This window comes from Podarcis melisellensis, assembly GCF_964234715.1.
Source record: "Podarcis melisellensis genome assembly, chromosome: 6".
Lineage (NCBI taxonomy): Eukaryota > Metazoa > Chordata > Lepidosauria > Squamata > Lacertidae > Podarcis > Podarcis melisellensis.
Genome location: NC_138538.1, coordinates 29,362,231 through 29,375,076, shown reverse-complemented (window position 1 = coordinate 29,375,076; position 12,846 = coordinate 29,362,231). Strand labels below are relative to the sequence as shown.

The 12,846-nt window shown below is 40.9% G+C and overlaps 1 protein-coding gene and 1 long non-coding RNA gene across 10 annotated transcripts in view; one reads left to right on the top strand and one right to left on the bottom strand.

The window, feature by feature from the left end:
- LOC309373274 overlaps nucleotides 1–12,846 on the bottom strand; it is a 104,315-nt gene that overhangs the window by 2,803 nt on the left and 88,666 nt on the right. Inside the window, exons 2-3 of the long non-coding RNA XR_014169930.1 lie at nucleotides 3,233–3,363; nucleotides 962–1,115 (exon numbers count right to left, since the gene is read on the bottom strand). This is a non-coding gene — a long non-coding RNA (uncharacterized lncRNA). The remainder of the gene's footprint in view (nucleotides 1–961; nucleotides 1,116–3,232; nucleotides 3,364–12,846) is intronic.
- The window catches only part of TOX2 (TOX high mobility group box family member 2), a 251,651-nt gene that overhangs the window by 164,755 nt on the left and 74,050 nt on the right, over nucleotides 1–12,846 (top strand). The gene's annotated exons all lie outside the window — the stretch shown is intronic.

Genomic DNA, 12,846 nt, shown 5'->3' with positions numbered 1-12,846 from the left:
ATGCAGCTAGTTCCCGGGCATGGCATCCACAGTGCCTTTATCTTGTCAGGATTTAACTTCAGTTTATTAGCCTTCATTTCACTACCCTATTCAAACACCTGTCCATCACTAGCATAGCCTCAGCCAATGTAGAGAGAAGCATACAGATGATGTCACTCGGGTTGCATGTACCTAGATTCCACCTAGTAGGAGCAAGCAGCCATGTTCCCCAAAGTATCATGGTGTCACTATCATTGGAAAATGGCAGCTGAACAGTGTGGGTGAAATATAGACCAATTCACATCTAAGTATTTTATGCCTCTATGTGAACTAGCAGCGCTCAAAGGTAGAACTATCTGAAGATAGTCACATGATGAAGGTCTCCTGCCACTCTCTTGTGATTTCACCCTCAATGCTGGCCTACATTGGATCACTGTGAACCCTGGTTGAAGGGCCTTCTGAACTCCAGAAACAAAGCCATGGTTCACGAAGGTCACACTTATCTCCCAACCCAGGGTGAGAGAGGTATAGTGGGAAGGAACCTCAGGGGTAATTTCTGATCAGAAAATTGTCATTGGCATTATATCTTCCCCAGGGAAGAGGGCTAGTTTGCATGTTATTGGACAACAGAGAAGCCACTGAGTTGCTATCATGTTTTAAGCCATTCACGTGCATTAGATTGCTGTCACAGACCTGACCTTTCAGACATTTGTGGTGGTGTTCAGTCCATGTGCAGCTGCATAGGGCTACCTTACTGCTTGTTAAGAATCAGACTGTGGCGATTTTTAAGCAGTGTCTGTGACAGCTGCCACATGTAAACAAATCCCCTGTCCCCTCTTCTCTTGTTTCATTTTCCTTAAAATTATGAGCTGGTTGGCAAGGAATTGTGTCCACCCCTATCATTGTACAGTGCCTAGGATATTTTTGTTGTAAATAGCAATTTATTACGATGCTCATTTTTAAAATTTGGCACATTACTTACTATGTTTTTTTTTTACATTTTCCTGGTGTTTCGAAATTAAAAAATAAACCGGAACATCCCAAGAACAACATCCAGGCAGCATTGACAACAATTCTCATCTTTCTGCAGAAACCAAAACGTTGCTGCTTCCCTGAGTTATAATGTTTAAAAACACCTGTGAAGTGCAATGAGAAATAAATTAGCATTTAAATATAGCAGTACACTTCCCAGGCCTCTATTGCTGGCGACTGCCGCAATAAAGCAAAGCATAAAGCCACTCAAATCAAGCTGCAAAACAAATTGAATTCCAAATTAGCAGCCTTACAAAAATAAACAGAGGTAAATATTGGAGCATTTCAGACGTAACGGCAGACATTGTTGACATGGGGACAAGCAAGCAATTTGAAAAGTGTTCAGGAGTTTGAAGCATCTCAAATTCCCATGAAGGCAGTAGTCAGCTCCCTTCCATTTGAATAGAATCTTTATGCGTTTGGTTATGACTTGCTTGAAATTCTGCTCATTAATGGGTCTCTATTTAAAAACTAAATTCCCTGATATAAGTCCATGGTGAGGAATAATCAAAATACAATCACATGTGATGCCTTTTTTCGTATTAATCGGAGGCCTGTTTTCAATCCTTTGCTAGTGTTTTTCTCAAAGGCAATAAATGAAAGAAATATGTCTTTTTAAATTTTATAAAACTCAGAGAAATGGTTTTAAACAGCTTTTCTTCACCTCCTATAATTATTTATTTTCAAACAGTCCTTCAGGGTAATGTTCCGTTTTCTTATTTCACACTCCTTTTTCTCATAAATGAACCATCACTTCAATAAATCATTATGAAAACAGAGACTAACACAAACCCTGAAAGGTTGAAAGATTTATGTAACACATTTATGTTTTCCATTTTCTCATTCTGGTACTCTGCTGCTAAAGCTAAGCTAATAAAAGCTGCTATTAATATTTCTTGTTGCCTAGCAACTGCAGAGAGGGAGTAATAGCTATAGCTAGAAAAATAGATGACCGATAAGGAAAAATTCAATTCTTTTATTATCTCAAGGGAAAATGGGCTTTTACTGGAACATTATGATGTACGAGTGCGAAGTTGAATACAAAGGATTTTCCAGGTTGTTTTTCTGTTTTTAATGAACATTATTTTACCTTTGCTAACTCTCTTAAGTTTCTTCCTCCCCTCCTTTATGAGATTTAATTGAACAGCCCGCACTCATGTTCTCATTGTAATGAATGTGGCATATTCATTTGGAGCCTCTTTTTAAAAATAAAAATCCTAGGGGTGTACAATGACTTGTTCATAACATTTTTCTCCAGGCTGATATTTGCAAGATGACATTCAATTGCTTTTAAGGCCTTTAAAAATATATATCCTTAGTCTCAACCACAACTATACATGGCTGAAAGAAGCTACTTCTAAATTCTTTGCTGTGCATTCAGGCTGTGTGTGTTTGTGTCCTTTCAGAGAGTTCTAACTTCGTAAACCACGAGGTAGGCTTTTGTCAACATTATTTGGGGCCTGTTTTTAGAGTGTCCCTATGTAATGAGTGGGGGATGTGGGTGGCGCTGTGGGTTAAACCACAGAGCCTAGGACTTGCTGATCAGAAGGTCGGCGGTTCGAATCCCTGCGATGGGGTGAGCTCCCGTTGCTCAGTCCCTGCTCCTGCCAACCTAGCAGTTCGAAAGCACATCAAAGTGCAAGTAGATAAATAGGTACTGCTCCAGCGGGAAGGTGAATGGCGTTTCCATGTGCTGCTCTGGTTCGCCAGACGCAGCTTAGTCATGCTGGCCACATGACCTGGAGGCTGTACGCCGGCTCCCTCGGCCAATAAAGCGAGATGAGCGCCGCAACCCCAGAGTCGGCCACGACTGGACCAAATGGTCAGAGGTCCCTTTACCTTAATGTAAGGAGTATGAGCCAGGGCTGTTTGAAAAATACAGGTACTGTATAGTGTTATTACTTATGGGATCAATATCGGTGCAGACTTTTGAGCCTCACGGAATTCTTCCATAAGTAAATCTGCACTCACAAAAACCCCCCACAAAAAACCAGCAACACACCAACTGGTTTGAATTTACATTCACCACTGGAAGTTGGCAAGGAACAACAAAATTGTGCTACCCCAAACCATGCCAAACATCATAGAATTTTACCCTTTTCCTTCATTAATGATGACTGTCCGGCATGTGTGTTGAGATGAGACCTAGCAGCTTGTCTTGTCGCAAGGGCACAAGAGGAAGAAATTATTTTGCATTTCAAGAAGGAGAAAAGAGAATAACTTGTTGCATCTGTTTTGATTGCATCAGAACCAAACAAGCTCGGCTTGGACACTCCCCTTATGATGAGACTTGCCCTGGAATCCTTAAAATTTCCCTTAGGAATCTCATGTGATGGAGAGCAGTTTTAAAAACTGGTATAATAAAAATAAAATTACTACATTTCTCGGCAAGGTAGAAGGTTCTCTGACAAAAATGTTCACTGTTGCCTGTATAGTTATTGGAAGATATGCAATAGACTCCCCTGGCATTAAGAAAATAACAGTATTCAACTATTCTCTCTATATTAGAACCTCTCTGCGATATCCTGTAACCTTGACTAACACAAGCAATTTTGGCTTTAGGTTTTAAATGCATAATGTGGGCAGCTTCCTAGCACAAAAAAAGAGCCTGTGGCCTGATTCACAACCTCATTTTTGAAGTATTAAAGCCAGCACACATAAATGTTCACATTTAATATATTACCAGGAACCGATGGGTATCTTAACATTATTCTTAAAAACTTCAGTTTCTGATTGCGGCTCTGGGACATGATACTAGAATCTTTAGCTCACTTCTGTAATTACTTGGTTCTTCAAAGCTTTCTCAGCGAGCTCTGCCTGGTGTTAGGGAATGCCAATTGGTGACAGAAGAGGCTCTGTAGGCCTCACTCTTAAGACCAGAATGCTTTGCTGTTGAGATTCATTGCCGTTGGGATTGTCCTGCTCTGGGGGTTAGGACTTGAACCAATGACCTCAAGTTACAAGAAAGGAGATTCTGATGAAATATCAGAAAGAACTTTCTGACAGTAAGAGATGTTGAACAGTGGAATGGACTTCCTCAGGCGGTGGTGGATTCTTATTCATTGGAGGTTTGTAAACAGAGGTTGGGTGGTCACCTGTCTTTGATGCTTTAGTTGAGATTCCTACATTGCAGGGGTTTGGATTAGATAACCCCTCTCCCCTCCAAGGAAGGAGAGTGAAAATCTACACCGTGAAGGGGATCTGCTGCTCTTGTGGATCCTGCCGCCTGAGGTGATCACCTCACCTTGCCACATGGTTGTATCCAATGTTAATTGTTCCCCCATGTTCTAGGGTCCGTCCCCCCCAGCCATCTGGAGCAGATTTGGAGAAGGTGTGGGGCATGCTCAGGGTGAGAAGGAGAAATCATTGCACCTATGGGATGTGTTAGTTGAATACTATCCTCTGTATTGGAAGAGTCCAATTTAAACTTGTTCATAAGTAACCTGGAGTTAGAGGTGAGCAGTGAGGTAGCTGGACAGCTTACTCACTGAGTTCAGGAGACGTACTCCTTAGTACATGTCTACGCCATACACTTTGAATCATTCAGCAATGGGCTGCACTGTGAACTCTCTGAATTGATTTAAAGTAACAGCAGGTAGCATAGTGACCAGATCACGCTTCCCTTGTAGGACAAAAGACAGCCAAAAAACAAAGGGAAGATCTCATTAATACTGGCAGCTAAAACAGCTTTGACTATTCATTATTATGTCCTTGGAGAGAGCACCAGTCCTGAAATGGGAGCAGAGAATAGATTGGCAGTGAAAACAAGCCTAACAATGCAATTAACCCTCCCAGGTCTTACCTTGGCTGGAGGATGGGGGATCTGGGTGCTCTGCCTACATAACAATTCTACCCTTCTATTTAGGTGTCTTGCAGCCCCCATTTGAGAACAATTGAGATAGAGAAATAGAGCCTGTATCTACACTCTTGTATTTGCATCCACTGAGAATCTGACTCGGCTTGATAAAACTTTTGGTACAAGATAAACATTTCTCTGTAATTGTTCTGAACTGTTTGGTTCTGTAACCACACTTAATCAAGAGACAACTGTGGGATATATGCCTAGTGCTTTGCTGAATTTCACCACTTGAATGTTAATTGATGAGAAAAAGCAGGCCCCCAAGAGGTGTGGAAAATCCATTGGAAAGAACCTATCTTAGCAGTCTCATGCATTCCCCAGGATGCTGCAGTTAAAGCTGCTTTCATCTACACTGCATGAGCCCAGCCAATCATCATCATCATCATCATCATCATTACTTATTAAATTTGTATGTTGCCCTATACCTACAGGTCTCAGGGCAGTTCACAGGATAAAATCACGATATAAGAACACAGAATACATAATCAAAATAAAAACAGGAACAACCCAAAACACACAGACACACATTTTAAAAGGGCATTGAATGTTAATCAACCAAAGGCCTGGTTAAAGAGGAACATTTTTGCCTGGTGCCTAAAGGAGTATAATGAAAGTGCCAGGCGAATCAGAGATCACATAATGAATATCAGACTATCATGTGCCACATAGCACCAAAATTAGGCTACCTGATGATATTCCTGAGGGCAAACAATGCTATCAGATTGCCCTCACTCTGGATGGAGAGGGATGGCATATGCATGATAACACAACCAGGCAGGGTGTTCTCTGTTTGGCAGTTTAATTGCTTTTAAGTGCTATGCATCAATATTTCCCATCACATACCTGTGAGACTACTTGCAGCACCCACCCCTCTGGGAACATCAATCTGACCCAATATTTTTACCTGAGACAAATGGCAAAATGTCCTCGTGCCCCGACTCAATGTCTGAAGAAGACTTGGCAGGTCAGGCAAAATGGCCCATATTGCTCTGTCTTCTACATTGCTGTTTTCTGACACACACCCCGCCCCCCCGGATCTGCTTCACCTTATGCCTAATGTAGGACCAGCCCTGCATTTATGTGTTAAAATGACTGGCAGGGGGGTTTTCTTATTTTTTATATTTGCAGGGTGTTTGTGAAAGTGTTCGTGGAAAGCTACCGGTATATGCTGCTTCATCTGTTCTAGCACAATGAGGATGGTGAAGATCAAGATGAGCATTCTTCATAAGCTGCCCTCTGTCTCTCTTTCATGGACTTGCACATTTGTAATGCAAAGAGGTGCCATATGTCTGGCAAATTAACGTCTTCAGTTCAGCAGTGTTGATGGATGCCAACTCCCTTTCAATCTCCCATCATACATGAATCAGACTAAGGCACTAATAATTCCTGTTGCTCTTCTTCCTCATTTTTCCTTGCCTGTCACTTTTCTTCTGGTCTTCTGAACTAAAAGCTGGGCTTCCACATATGGTTTGATCAGAGTAAACAAATCAACTGCAGAGTGCTGTGAATGTAGATATTGTTGCCTGGTGCCTCATCTACCAAACACATGTCAAGTGGAACAATAATTCTCCTTTGCATTGTGCTCGGTGTTTCCTGCCATTAGACATTTGCAAAACAATTTGGTGTTGTTGGGTTTCTCTCCCCCCCCCCCAGCAGTTTAAAATATTACTGATTATAAATGCAAAACGTCTTTGGAGCAATAATCAGAGCCGTAAATAAGCTGTTTGTCTAACACCAATGAGGAGGTTCGTTGGGAACAGCGGCATGTATGTATTAGTAGCGTAATTAAAATATCAATTACGCTGTGTTGACAGTTTGCCAAATAGCTGGCTTTTGTGCACAGTAAACTTAATCACTCCTAAATCTGCTCAGAAGTCACGATGCAATCCTGGGAAGCTGAACTGGTACAAGATAATAATAGCATTTGTTAAGGCACATTTCCAGTATAACTCTCTGTAATGGCTCTGCTCTCCCAAGTGCTCCTTGGATATCGTGTTCTGAAAATTATTTTTTAATGTACGCTTTGTACTGCTGAAAAATGCCACTTAATCTTGGCAAAAGGAGCCTGAAGATTTATTTGCGTCATCCTTTTTTTTTGTCTTCTACATCAGGCTGGTAATAACAATCCTAGTTGATGTGTGCAGTGTTTATGTCATGTTTTAAATTTGGGTTTAAAACGGGTTTAAAAAGGATGTAATATAAATAAAAGTGGAAATAAATTACAAGTGCTGTAGCAAATATAACTACTAAAGCAGGGGAAAGTCAACATGGTGGAGCTTTAGAAGAACAGCAAAAAGGGGATGGTGAATCTGTCCAGTGCAGTATGTTTGTGGCATATAGAAGCCATCTGGGTTTTGTTTTTTTAAAAATGTTAAAATACTTGTGCACCTATGTATATCAGGAATTGCCAACCTTTTGCAAATCACTCATTCATCAGTTATCTCACTGTTTTGTGTCATGTAGCTGAAATGCCCCTTGGAAGAATGGGGTGTGTGTGTTTATTCAATGAGTGTATAGTCTGTGTACACTGATAATTGAGTGGTACATTCATAACAGTTATTCAGATGCAGTGTTCAATGAAGGCGCACTTTGTGTATGCAACAGCTGAGCTGTACAAATTAACACGTGTACACCCTTTCACTTGTATAGAGACAGCTTGTACTGTTGTTCAGTGTCACAACATGCCTTGGGGTACAAATAATTAGAGATGGAAAGTTCTGAATAAATTTGGAGAGCCAGCAGAGACTGTGACTACCCAGTGACCCAAGAGTTTCCCTAGAAGCTCTTTTTAAGGTTCCAAAGTATGCTGCTTTGGATGATGTTGTTTATTGCACGTTTGGACTGAGTTGCACTTCCGACAAGGGACAGGTTTATAGCTTAGGAGTGCTTCTGAAGCCTGTGCTTTCCATGGAAACACAAGTGTCAGCAGTAACCATGCTTTTAGTCAGCTTTATCTGGGTTGTTTACTGGTTGCCTCCAGGCTCAATGACTGCAATGTGTTCCACCTATGGCAACCTCTAAAGACAGTCTGGAAACTTCAATTGGGACAGAATACAGCAGCAAGGATACTTGTAGGAGCTAGGTCTTCTGATCCTATTGTACCTATTCTGTGCAAGCTACATTGGCTGTCCATTTTTTTCGAGACCTACTTCAGGGTGCTGGTATACCTAAATTGCTTGGAACCAACTTATCTAAACAATTGCCTGCAGTTGATCTCTCCAATTGGCTTCTGTACTCCCACTCTCTGCCCCTTCAGCAAAAGTTGTTAGGCTGTCAAGAACCAGGGCTGAAACTAATGACCATGTGAGGACCCAATTTTTGAGTAGATGAAAGATCACTGGGAGCAAATGTAGGAGTGGCTCCTGCATATTTTCAACATGCTTTAGGGTACTCCCAGTTTGAAGAGACAGCAAATGTGGGTGCTTATCTGAGCAACCTCAACGGCATTGGCTATGTTGTTGGCAGTTTTCCAATTCTTGTATCTGTGAGTCTTGAATGAAAGAAACCCAGTTAATATTATGTACTGAATAATGTTTGCCCACCATTCAGAGGGTGACCTTTGGGGTTTGCAAGGGCAGTAGTAGGGTTGGGGGGGGGGGGAGAGAACTCCAGGGAAGTCCTATAACACAAGCAGAGTTTTGTTCCATGTTTTCTGGATCCAGACCAGAAAGAATATTTCAAATATTGGAATACACTTCATAAAGAGTATGTGATCTTTGAATAAAGAGAAGGACTATATTTTAGATTCCCCCCCCCCCTGCAAGCATGCTGCAGTTGGTATTTAATTGTTTCAACTGAAGATTATTTATGCCTTTACTTGACATTGCCAACTCTTAGCACCTCTTCAACTTGGATCTAGCAATAAATAATATGTAATTGTAGTTTTTCAGCTCAAAAGCTGTGCTTCAACAGCTCCTAGACTTGTTTTAAAGGAAATTTATGCAGAAATAACATTGCATTTTGAAAACATTTTGCATAAATAAGGCAACTATTAAAAAGTGAAAAATTCCATTCGTTTACGTACAGTGCCTGATGGAAAAACAGACAGAGTGCTATGCCTTTGAATGGCTGCTAAGATGCACTTTGGGCAAAAGAGCTCAAAGGAATGGAAATTTCCTTGTCTTTGTTTCAGATATAGAGGTTATGATGACTACACAGAGATGTAGGTGTAGGTGCACTGAAGAAGCCTTTTTTATTTAAATGGGATCCATTTTAGAGGCAAATAACAGATAGTGCTTACAATAAAAAATAATAGGCTGCAAAACGCTTCTTTATGTAATGAGTACTTCAAAGGACTCTGTGAGCACCTGTGAATGTGCTCTAGGTGTTCCGAAGAGATGGTTCTAATGGGAAGCAAAGGAACAGGGGGGGAAGCGAGTCTCCTGCCCCCTATTATTTGTTTTGTATTTATCATAGTGAGGACATTGGTAGGGGAAAATAAGCATTGCACCAATGGAAAACAGAATAGCATCAGGATTCCAGTTTCTTTTCAGGGGAAATACATCTTCAAATCTTCATAAATTTCACAGCAAAAAAAATAATCATTGGTTTCCTGATTGGCTTCCTGGCTATACAACTTGCATGCACCCTGGGATGGTTAGACTCTACTTTAGCTCATGTTGTGATTGCAGTTGTATTTAAAAAAACTGGTATCATTTTGTATTGAAAAGAATAATAGTTTATATTTTACATGTACACAAGAAAACTTTCTAATTTATTTTTAAAATCTCCCCCTGTCTTGACTAGTAAGAGATGGCACCCCCCGATTTTTTTTTTGATTTTTTTTGGGATGATTGATTCTTAGAGAAAAATGGAAAGTGAGATAGAGAAGAGGTGGCAGCGGGGAGAGAAAATGTTCCACATGCAACACGTACAGGCAGCCAATCAGTAATGAAATGCATCCAAATGTTGTTCCCTGGCCCTGCTGCTTATAAAGGTTAATGCAGTGCCATATTTTGTGGCTCAGCTCTACAGAATCCCATTACTAACCTTCCTTTTACACCTTGGACATTGTTTGGCTTGTCACTGAGAAGGGAGGAATTGTATTGCTGCAATTCTTCAACATCCATAAAAATTGCCAGTGTCATACTTCTCACTTATCTCTCAGTGCAGTGGGCATTTCTCATTATAGATGGAGACTGGCCTGCAACCTGCTCCAGCCAGCTGTTATACACCTTTGGTGTCATTAGAGATAAACAGCGCTCACCAACATCCCTTCCTTGTGTTCGCAGGTGCTGCACGTGAGCCAGACCTTTGTGGAGACTGTCGAGGGGCTAGCGTACGGTTGAGTCCTTTTGCCCCCACATTTGTGTGCTGTGCCTTGCACTCTTGGATTTAACTCTGAGATAAAGCCTGCTTCTTTTTCTCTTTTCTTTTACTGATGAATTTCTATGCTAACTGCGAAAGATCCCCCCCCCCCCCACACACACTGCTATCAGCTTCATATCATATATTGGCTGAGATGACTGATTTGATGAATTAAAGATTTCAGTGTAAGAAATAAAGAACTATGAATTCAAAAGTCAGAAGGGAAACCAAAACGGCAAGTGAGATCTATGTACAGTCATACCTCGGGTTAAATATGCTTCAGGTTGAGCGTTTTCAGGTTATGCTCCACAGCGACCCGGAAGTAACGAAATGCGTTACTTCTGGGTTTCGCCACTCGCGCATGTGCAGACACTCAAAATGATGTCACACGCATGCGCGGAAGCCGCAAATCGCAACCCGCAGGCGTGAGTTGTGTTCGCTTCTGGATGCAAACAGGGCTCCGGAACGGATCCCGTTCGCATCCAGAGGTACCACTGTAGTCTATCCTCTGGTAACCACTAGGTTAGATTACTGCAATGTGTTATACATGGGGCTGCCTCTGAAGACAGTTCATATACTGCAGCTGGTTCAGAATTCAGCATCTAGGTTGGTCACTGGGCCAAGGCTGTTTGAGTATGTAACACCAATCCTGGCCTGACTGCACTGGCTGCCAATTACTTTCTGGGTTCATTTCAAAGTGCTGGTTTTGACCTATACAGCATTAAAAGGCTCAGGACCGCAATACCTCAAGGACACTCTTCCCCAGACCCTGCAGTCATAATCTGAGACACTTCGTGTGCCTCCTCCATGAGGGGAAATCTAGAAATATTGTTTCCAGTTCTGGTTGCCACCTCAAAAAGCATATTGTAGGGCTGGAGAAATCTCAGAAAACTCCCCTGTGAGGAAAGGTTGAGGCTTTTTTTGTTATAAAACAGGTGAGACAAGGGGGAACATGATAGAGATGTATAGAATTGTGCAAGATATGGAGAAAATGGATAGGAATACATTTTTATCCCTCGTATGTAATACTGGAACCCAGAGTCATCCAATGCAGCTGAATTTTGGAAGATTCAGGACAGAGAATTTAAATTTAAATTGGTTTAAATTTAAACCATGGTATTTGCTCCTATAAGATGTAGGATGGCTTTAGAAGGGGTTTAGACAAATACATGCTTGTTTGTTTTCCATAGGCAGATATCTAGCTGGCCAAAATGAGAATAGAATGGTGGACCAGATAGGCCTTTGGATTTGACTGAGCAGGCCTCTAATCTGTAGGCCCACAATAGTTTCTACTCCATCAATTGAAGCTTGATTTAAATTCACTTAGTTATGCATGGGCAAGTTCTGTAGCATCTATGAAAAAACACTATGAGAAAACTCACATGGCCCCAAAAAGCCATCCACATTTTACATGCAAGTTTTCTTCCTCTGTGATAGAAAACAGATGTGATTGTGCCTTTACAAATCAGAAGATAAGTTCAGATCCCGTTAAAGGTTTAGACTTCATTGTCTATAATGGTTGATAGGAGCTGGAATCTTCTTGAGTGACAGTTTTCCTCATTCATTTTTGTTTTGCTTTTCCAGTGAAGTAGAAAAGTCACACAGAGTACAATGAATTTAGTTCACTCAGTTAGCAAGAGCTCAGCTCTGCTGCTTTATCCCGAACCATTCAAATCTAGGTTTGCTGCTGCTCAGTAACCGCTAAATTTTCATGTTGATTTTGCTTGTCATCTATGAATGATTGAATTTTTTCCTAGTTATTGCAGCTAGGCTTCAGCTCTTGTCATGCTCAGAAGGCATCTGGGGGATGATTTTGCTCTCCGCAGGGGGTGTGCATATCAAGACAGCAGAAGGCTAATTCCAAAATCCAGGAGGCAGATCATTTTGTGACCTACATTTTAATTAGGATGTGGGATCTTCATATTGTTCATGGGTCAAGTGCTTACTAGAGAGAGATGGTCAGAGCCGTTGTGGGAGGGCAGTGTCTTTTAATACTTATTCAACTTCATGACTCTGTAAATAATGTTCTGAATGGGCATCTAATAAAAAAGAACTAATCTAGATGGTATAGGAGTGTTCCTTTCACAATTTATATTAATTATGTAATGCAATACACTTTGTTAAGAACCCAGGAAACTTTAACTGTATATACATTGGTTATTAGATAGCCACATATGTATGCTGTGTATGTAGTCTAGTCTTTTCCAGGGAATTCTGTGTGGAGGAAATAATTTAAAATCTTTGTGTGCTTCCTCCACAAGAGGTCTAGAGGGCAGAAACAGAAGAGGGGGCCTTTTTGGGGTGGCCCCCCACTTGTAGGATGCTCCCCCTAATATATCTTTAGGTGCCAGGCAAAAACATTCATCTTCTCCAAGGCTTTTAGTTGATTAAACCATCTATGGCCTTTTAAACTGGGGGAGGGGTATTGTTTTTGTTTGTTATTATGGTATGTATTTTATGTTTTTATATTGTAAACCACCCTGTCATCTTTGGATGAAGGATGTTATAGAAAATGAATGAATGAATGAATGAATAAGACAAAAAAACTTGAAACCTTATAAGGCAGCACTAAATATTCTTCTGCTTCAGTTTTTGAACAGAAATGAGTTAGGAGCAGGTGTTTTCCCAAAATGCTTTTTTGAGAATATTCAGCATTTTCAATCCTGTTT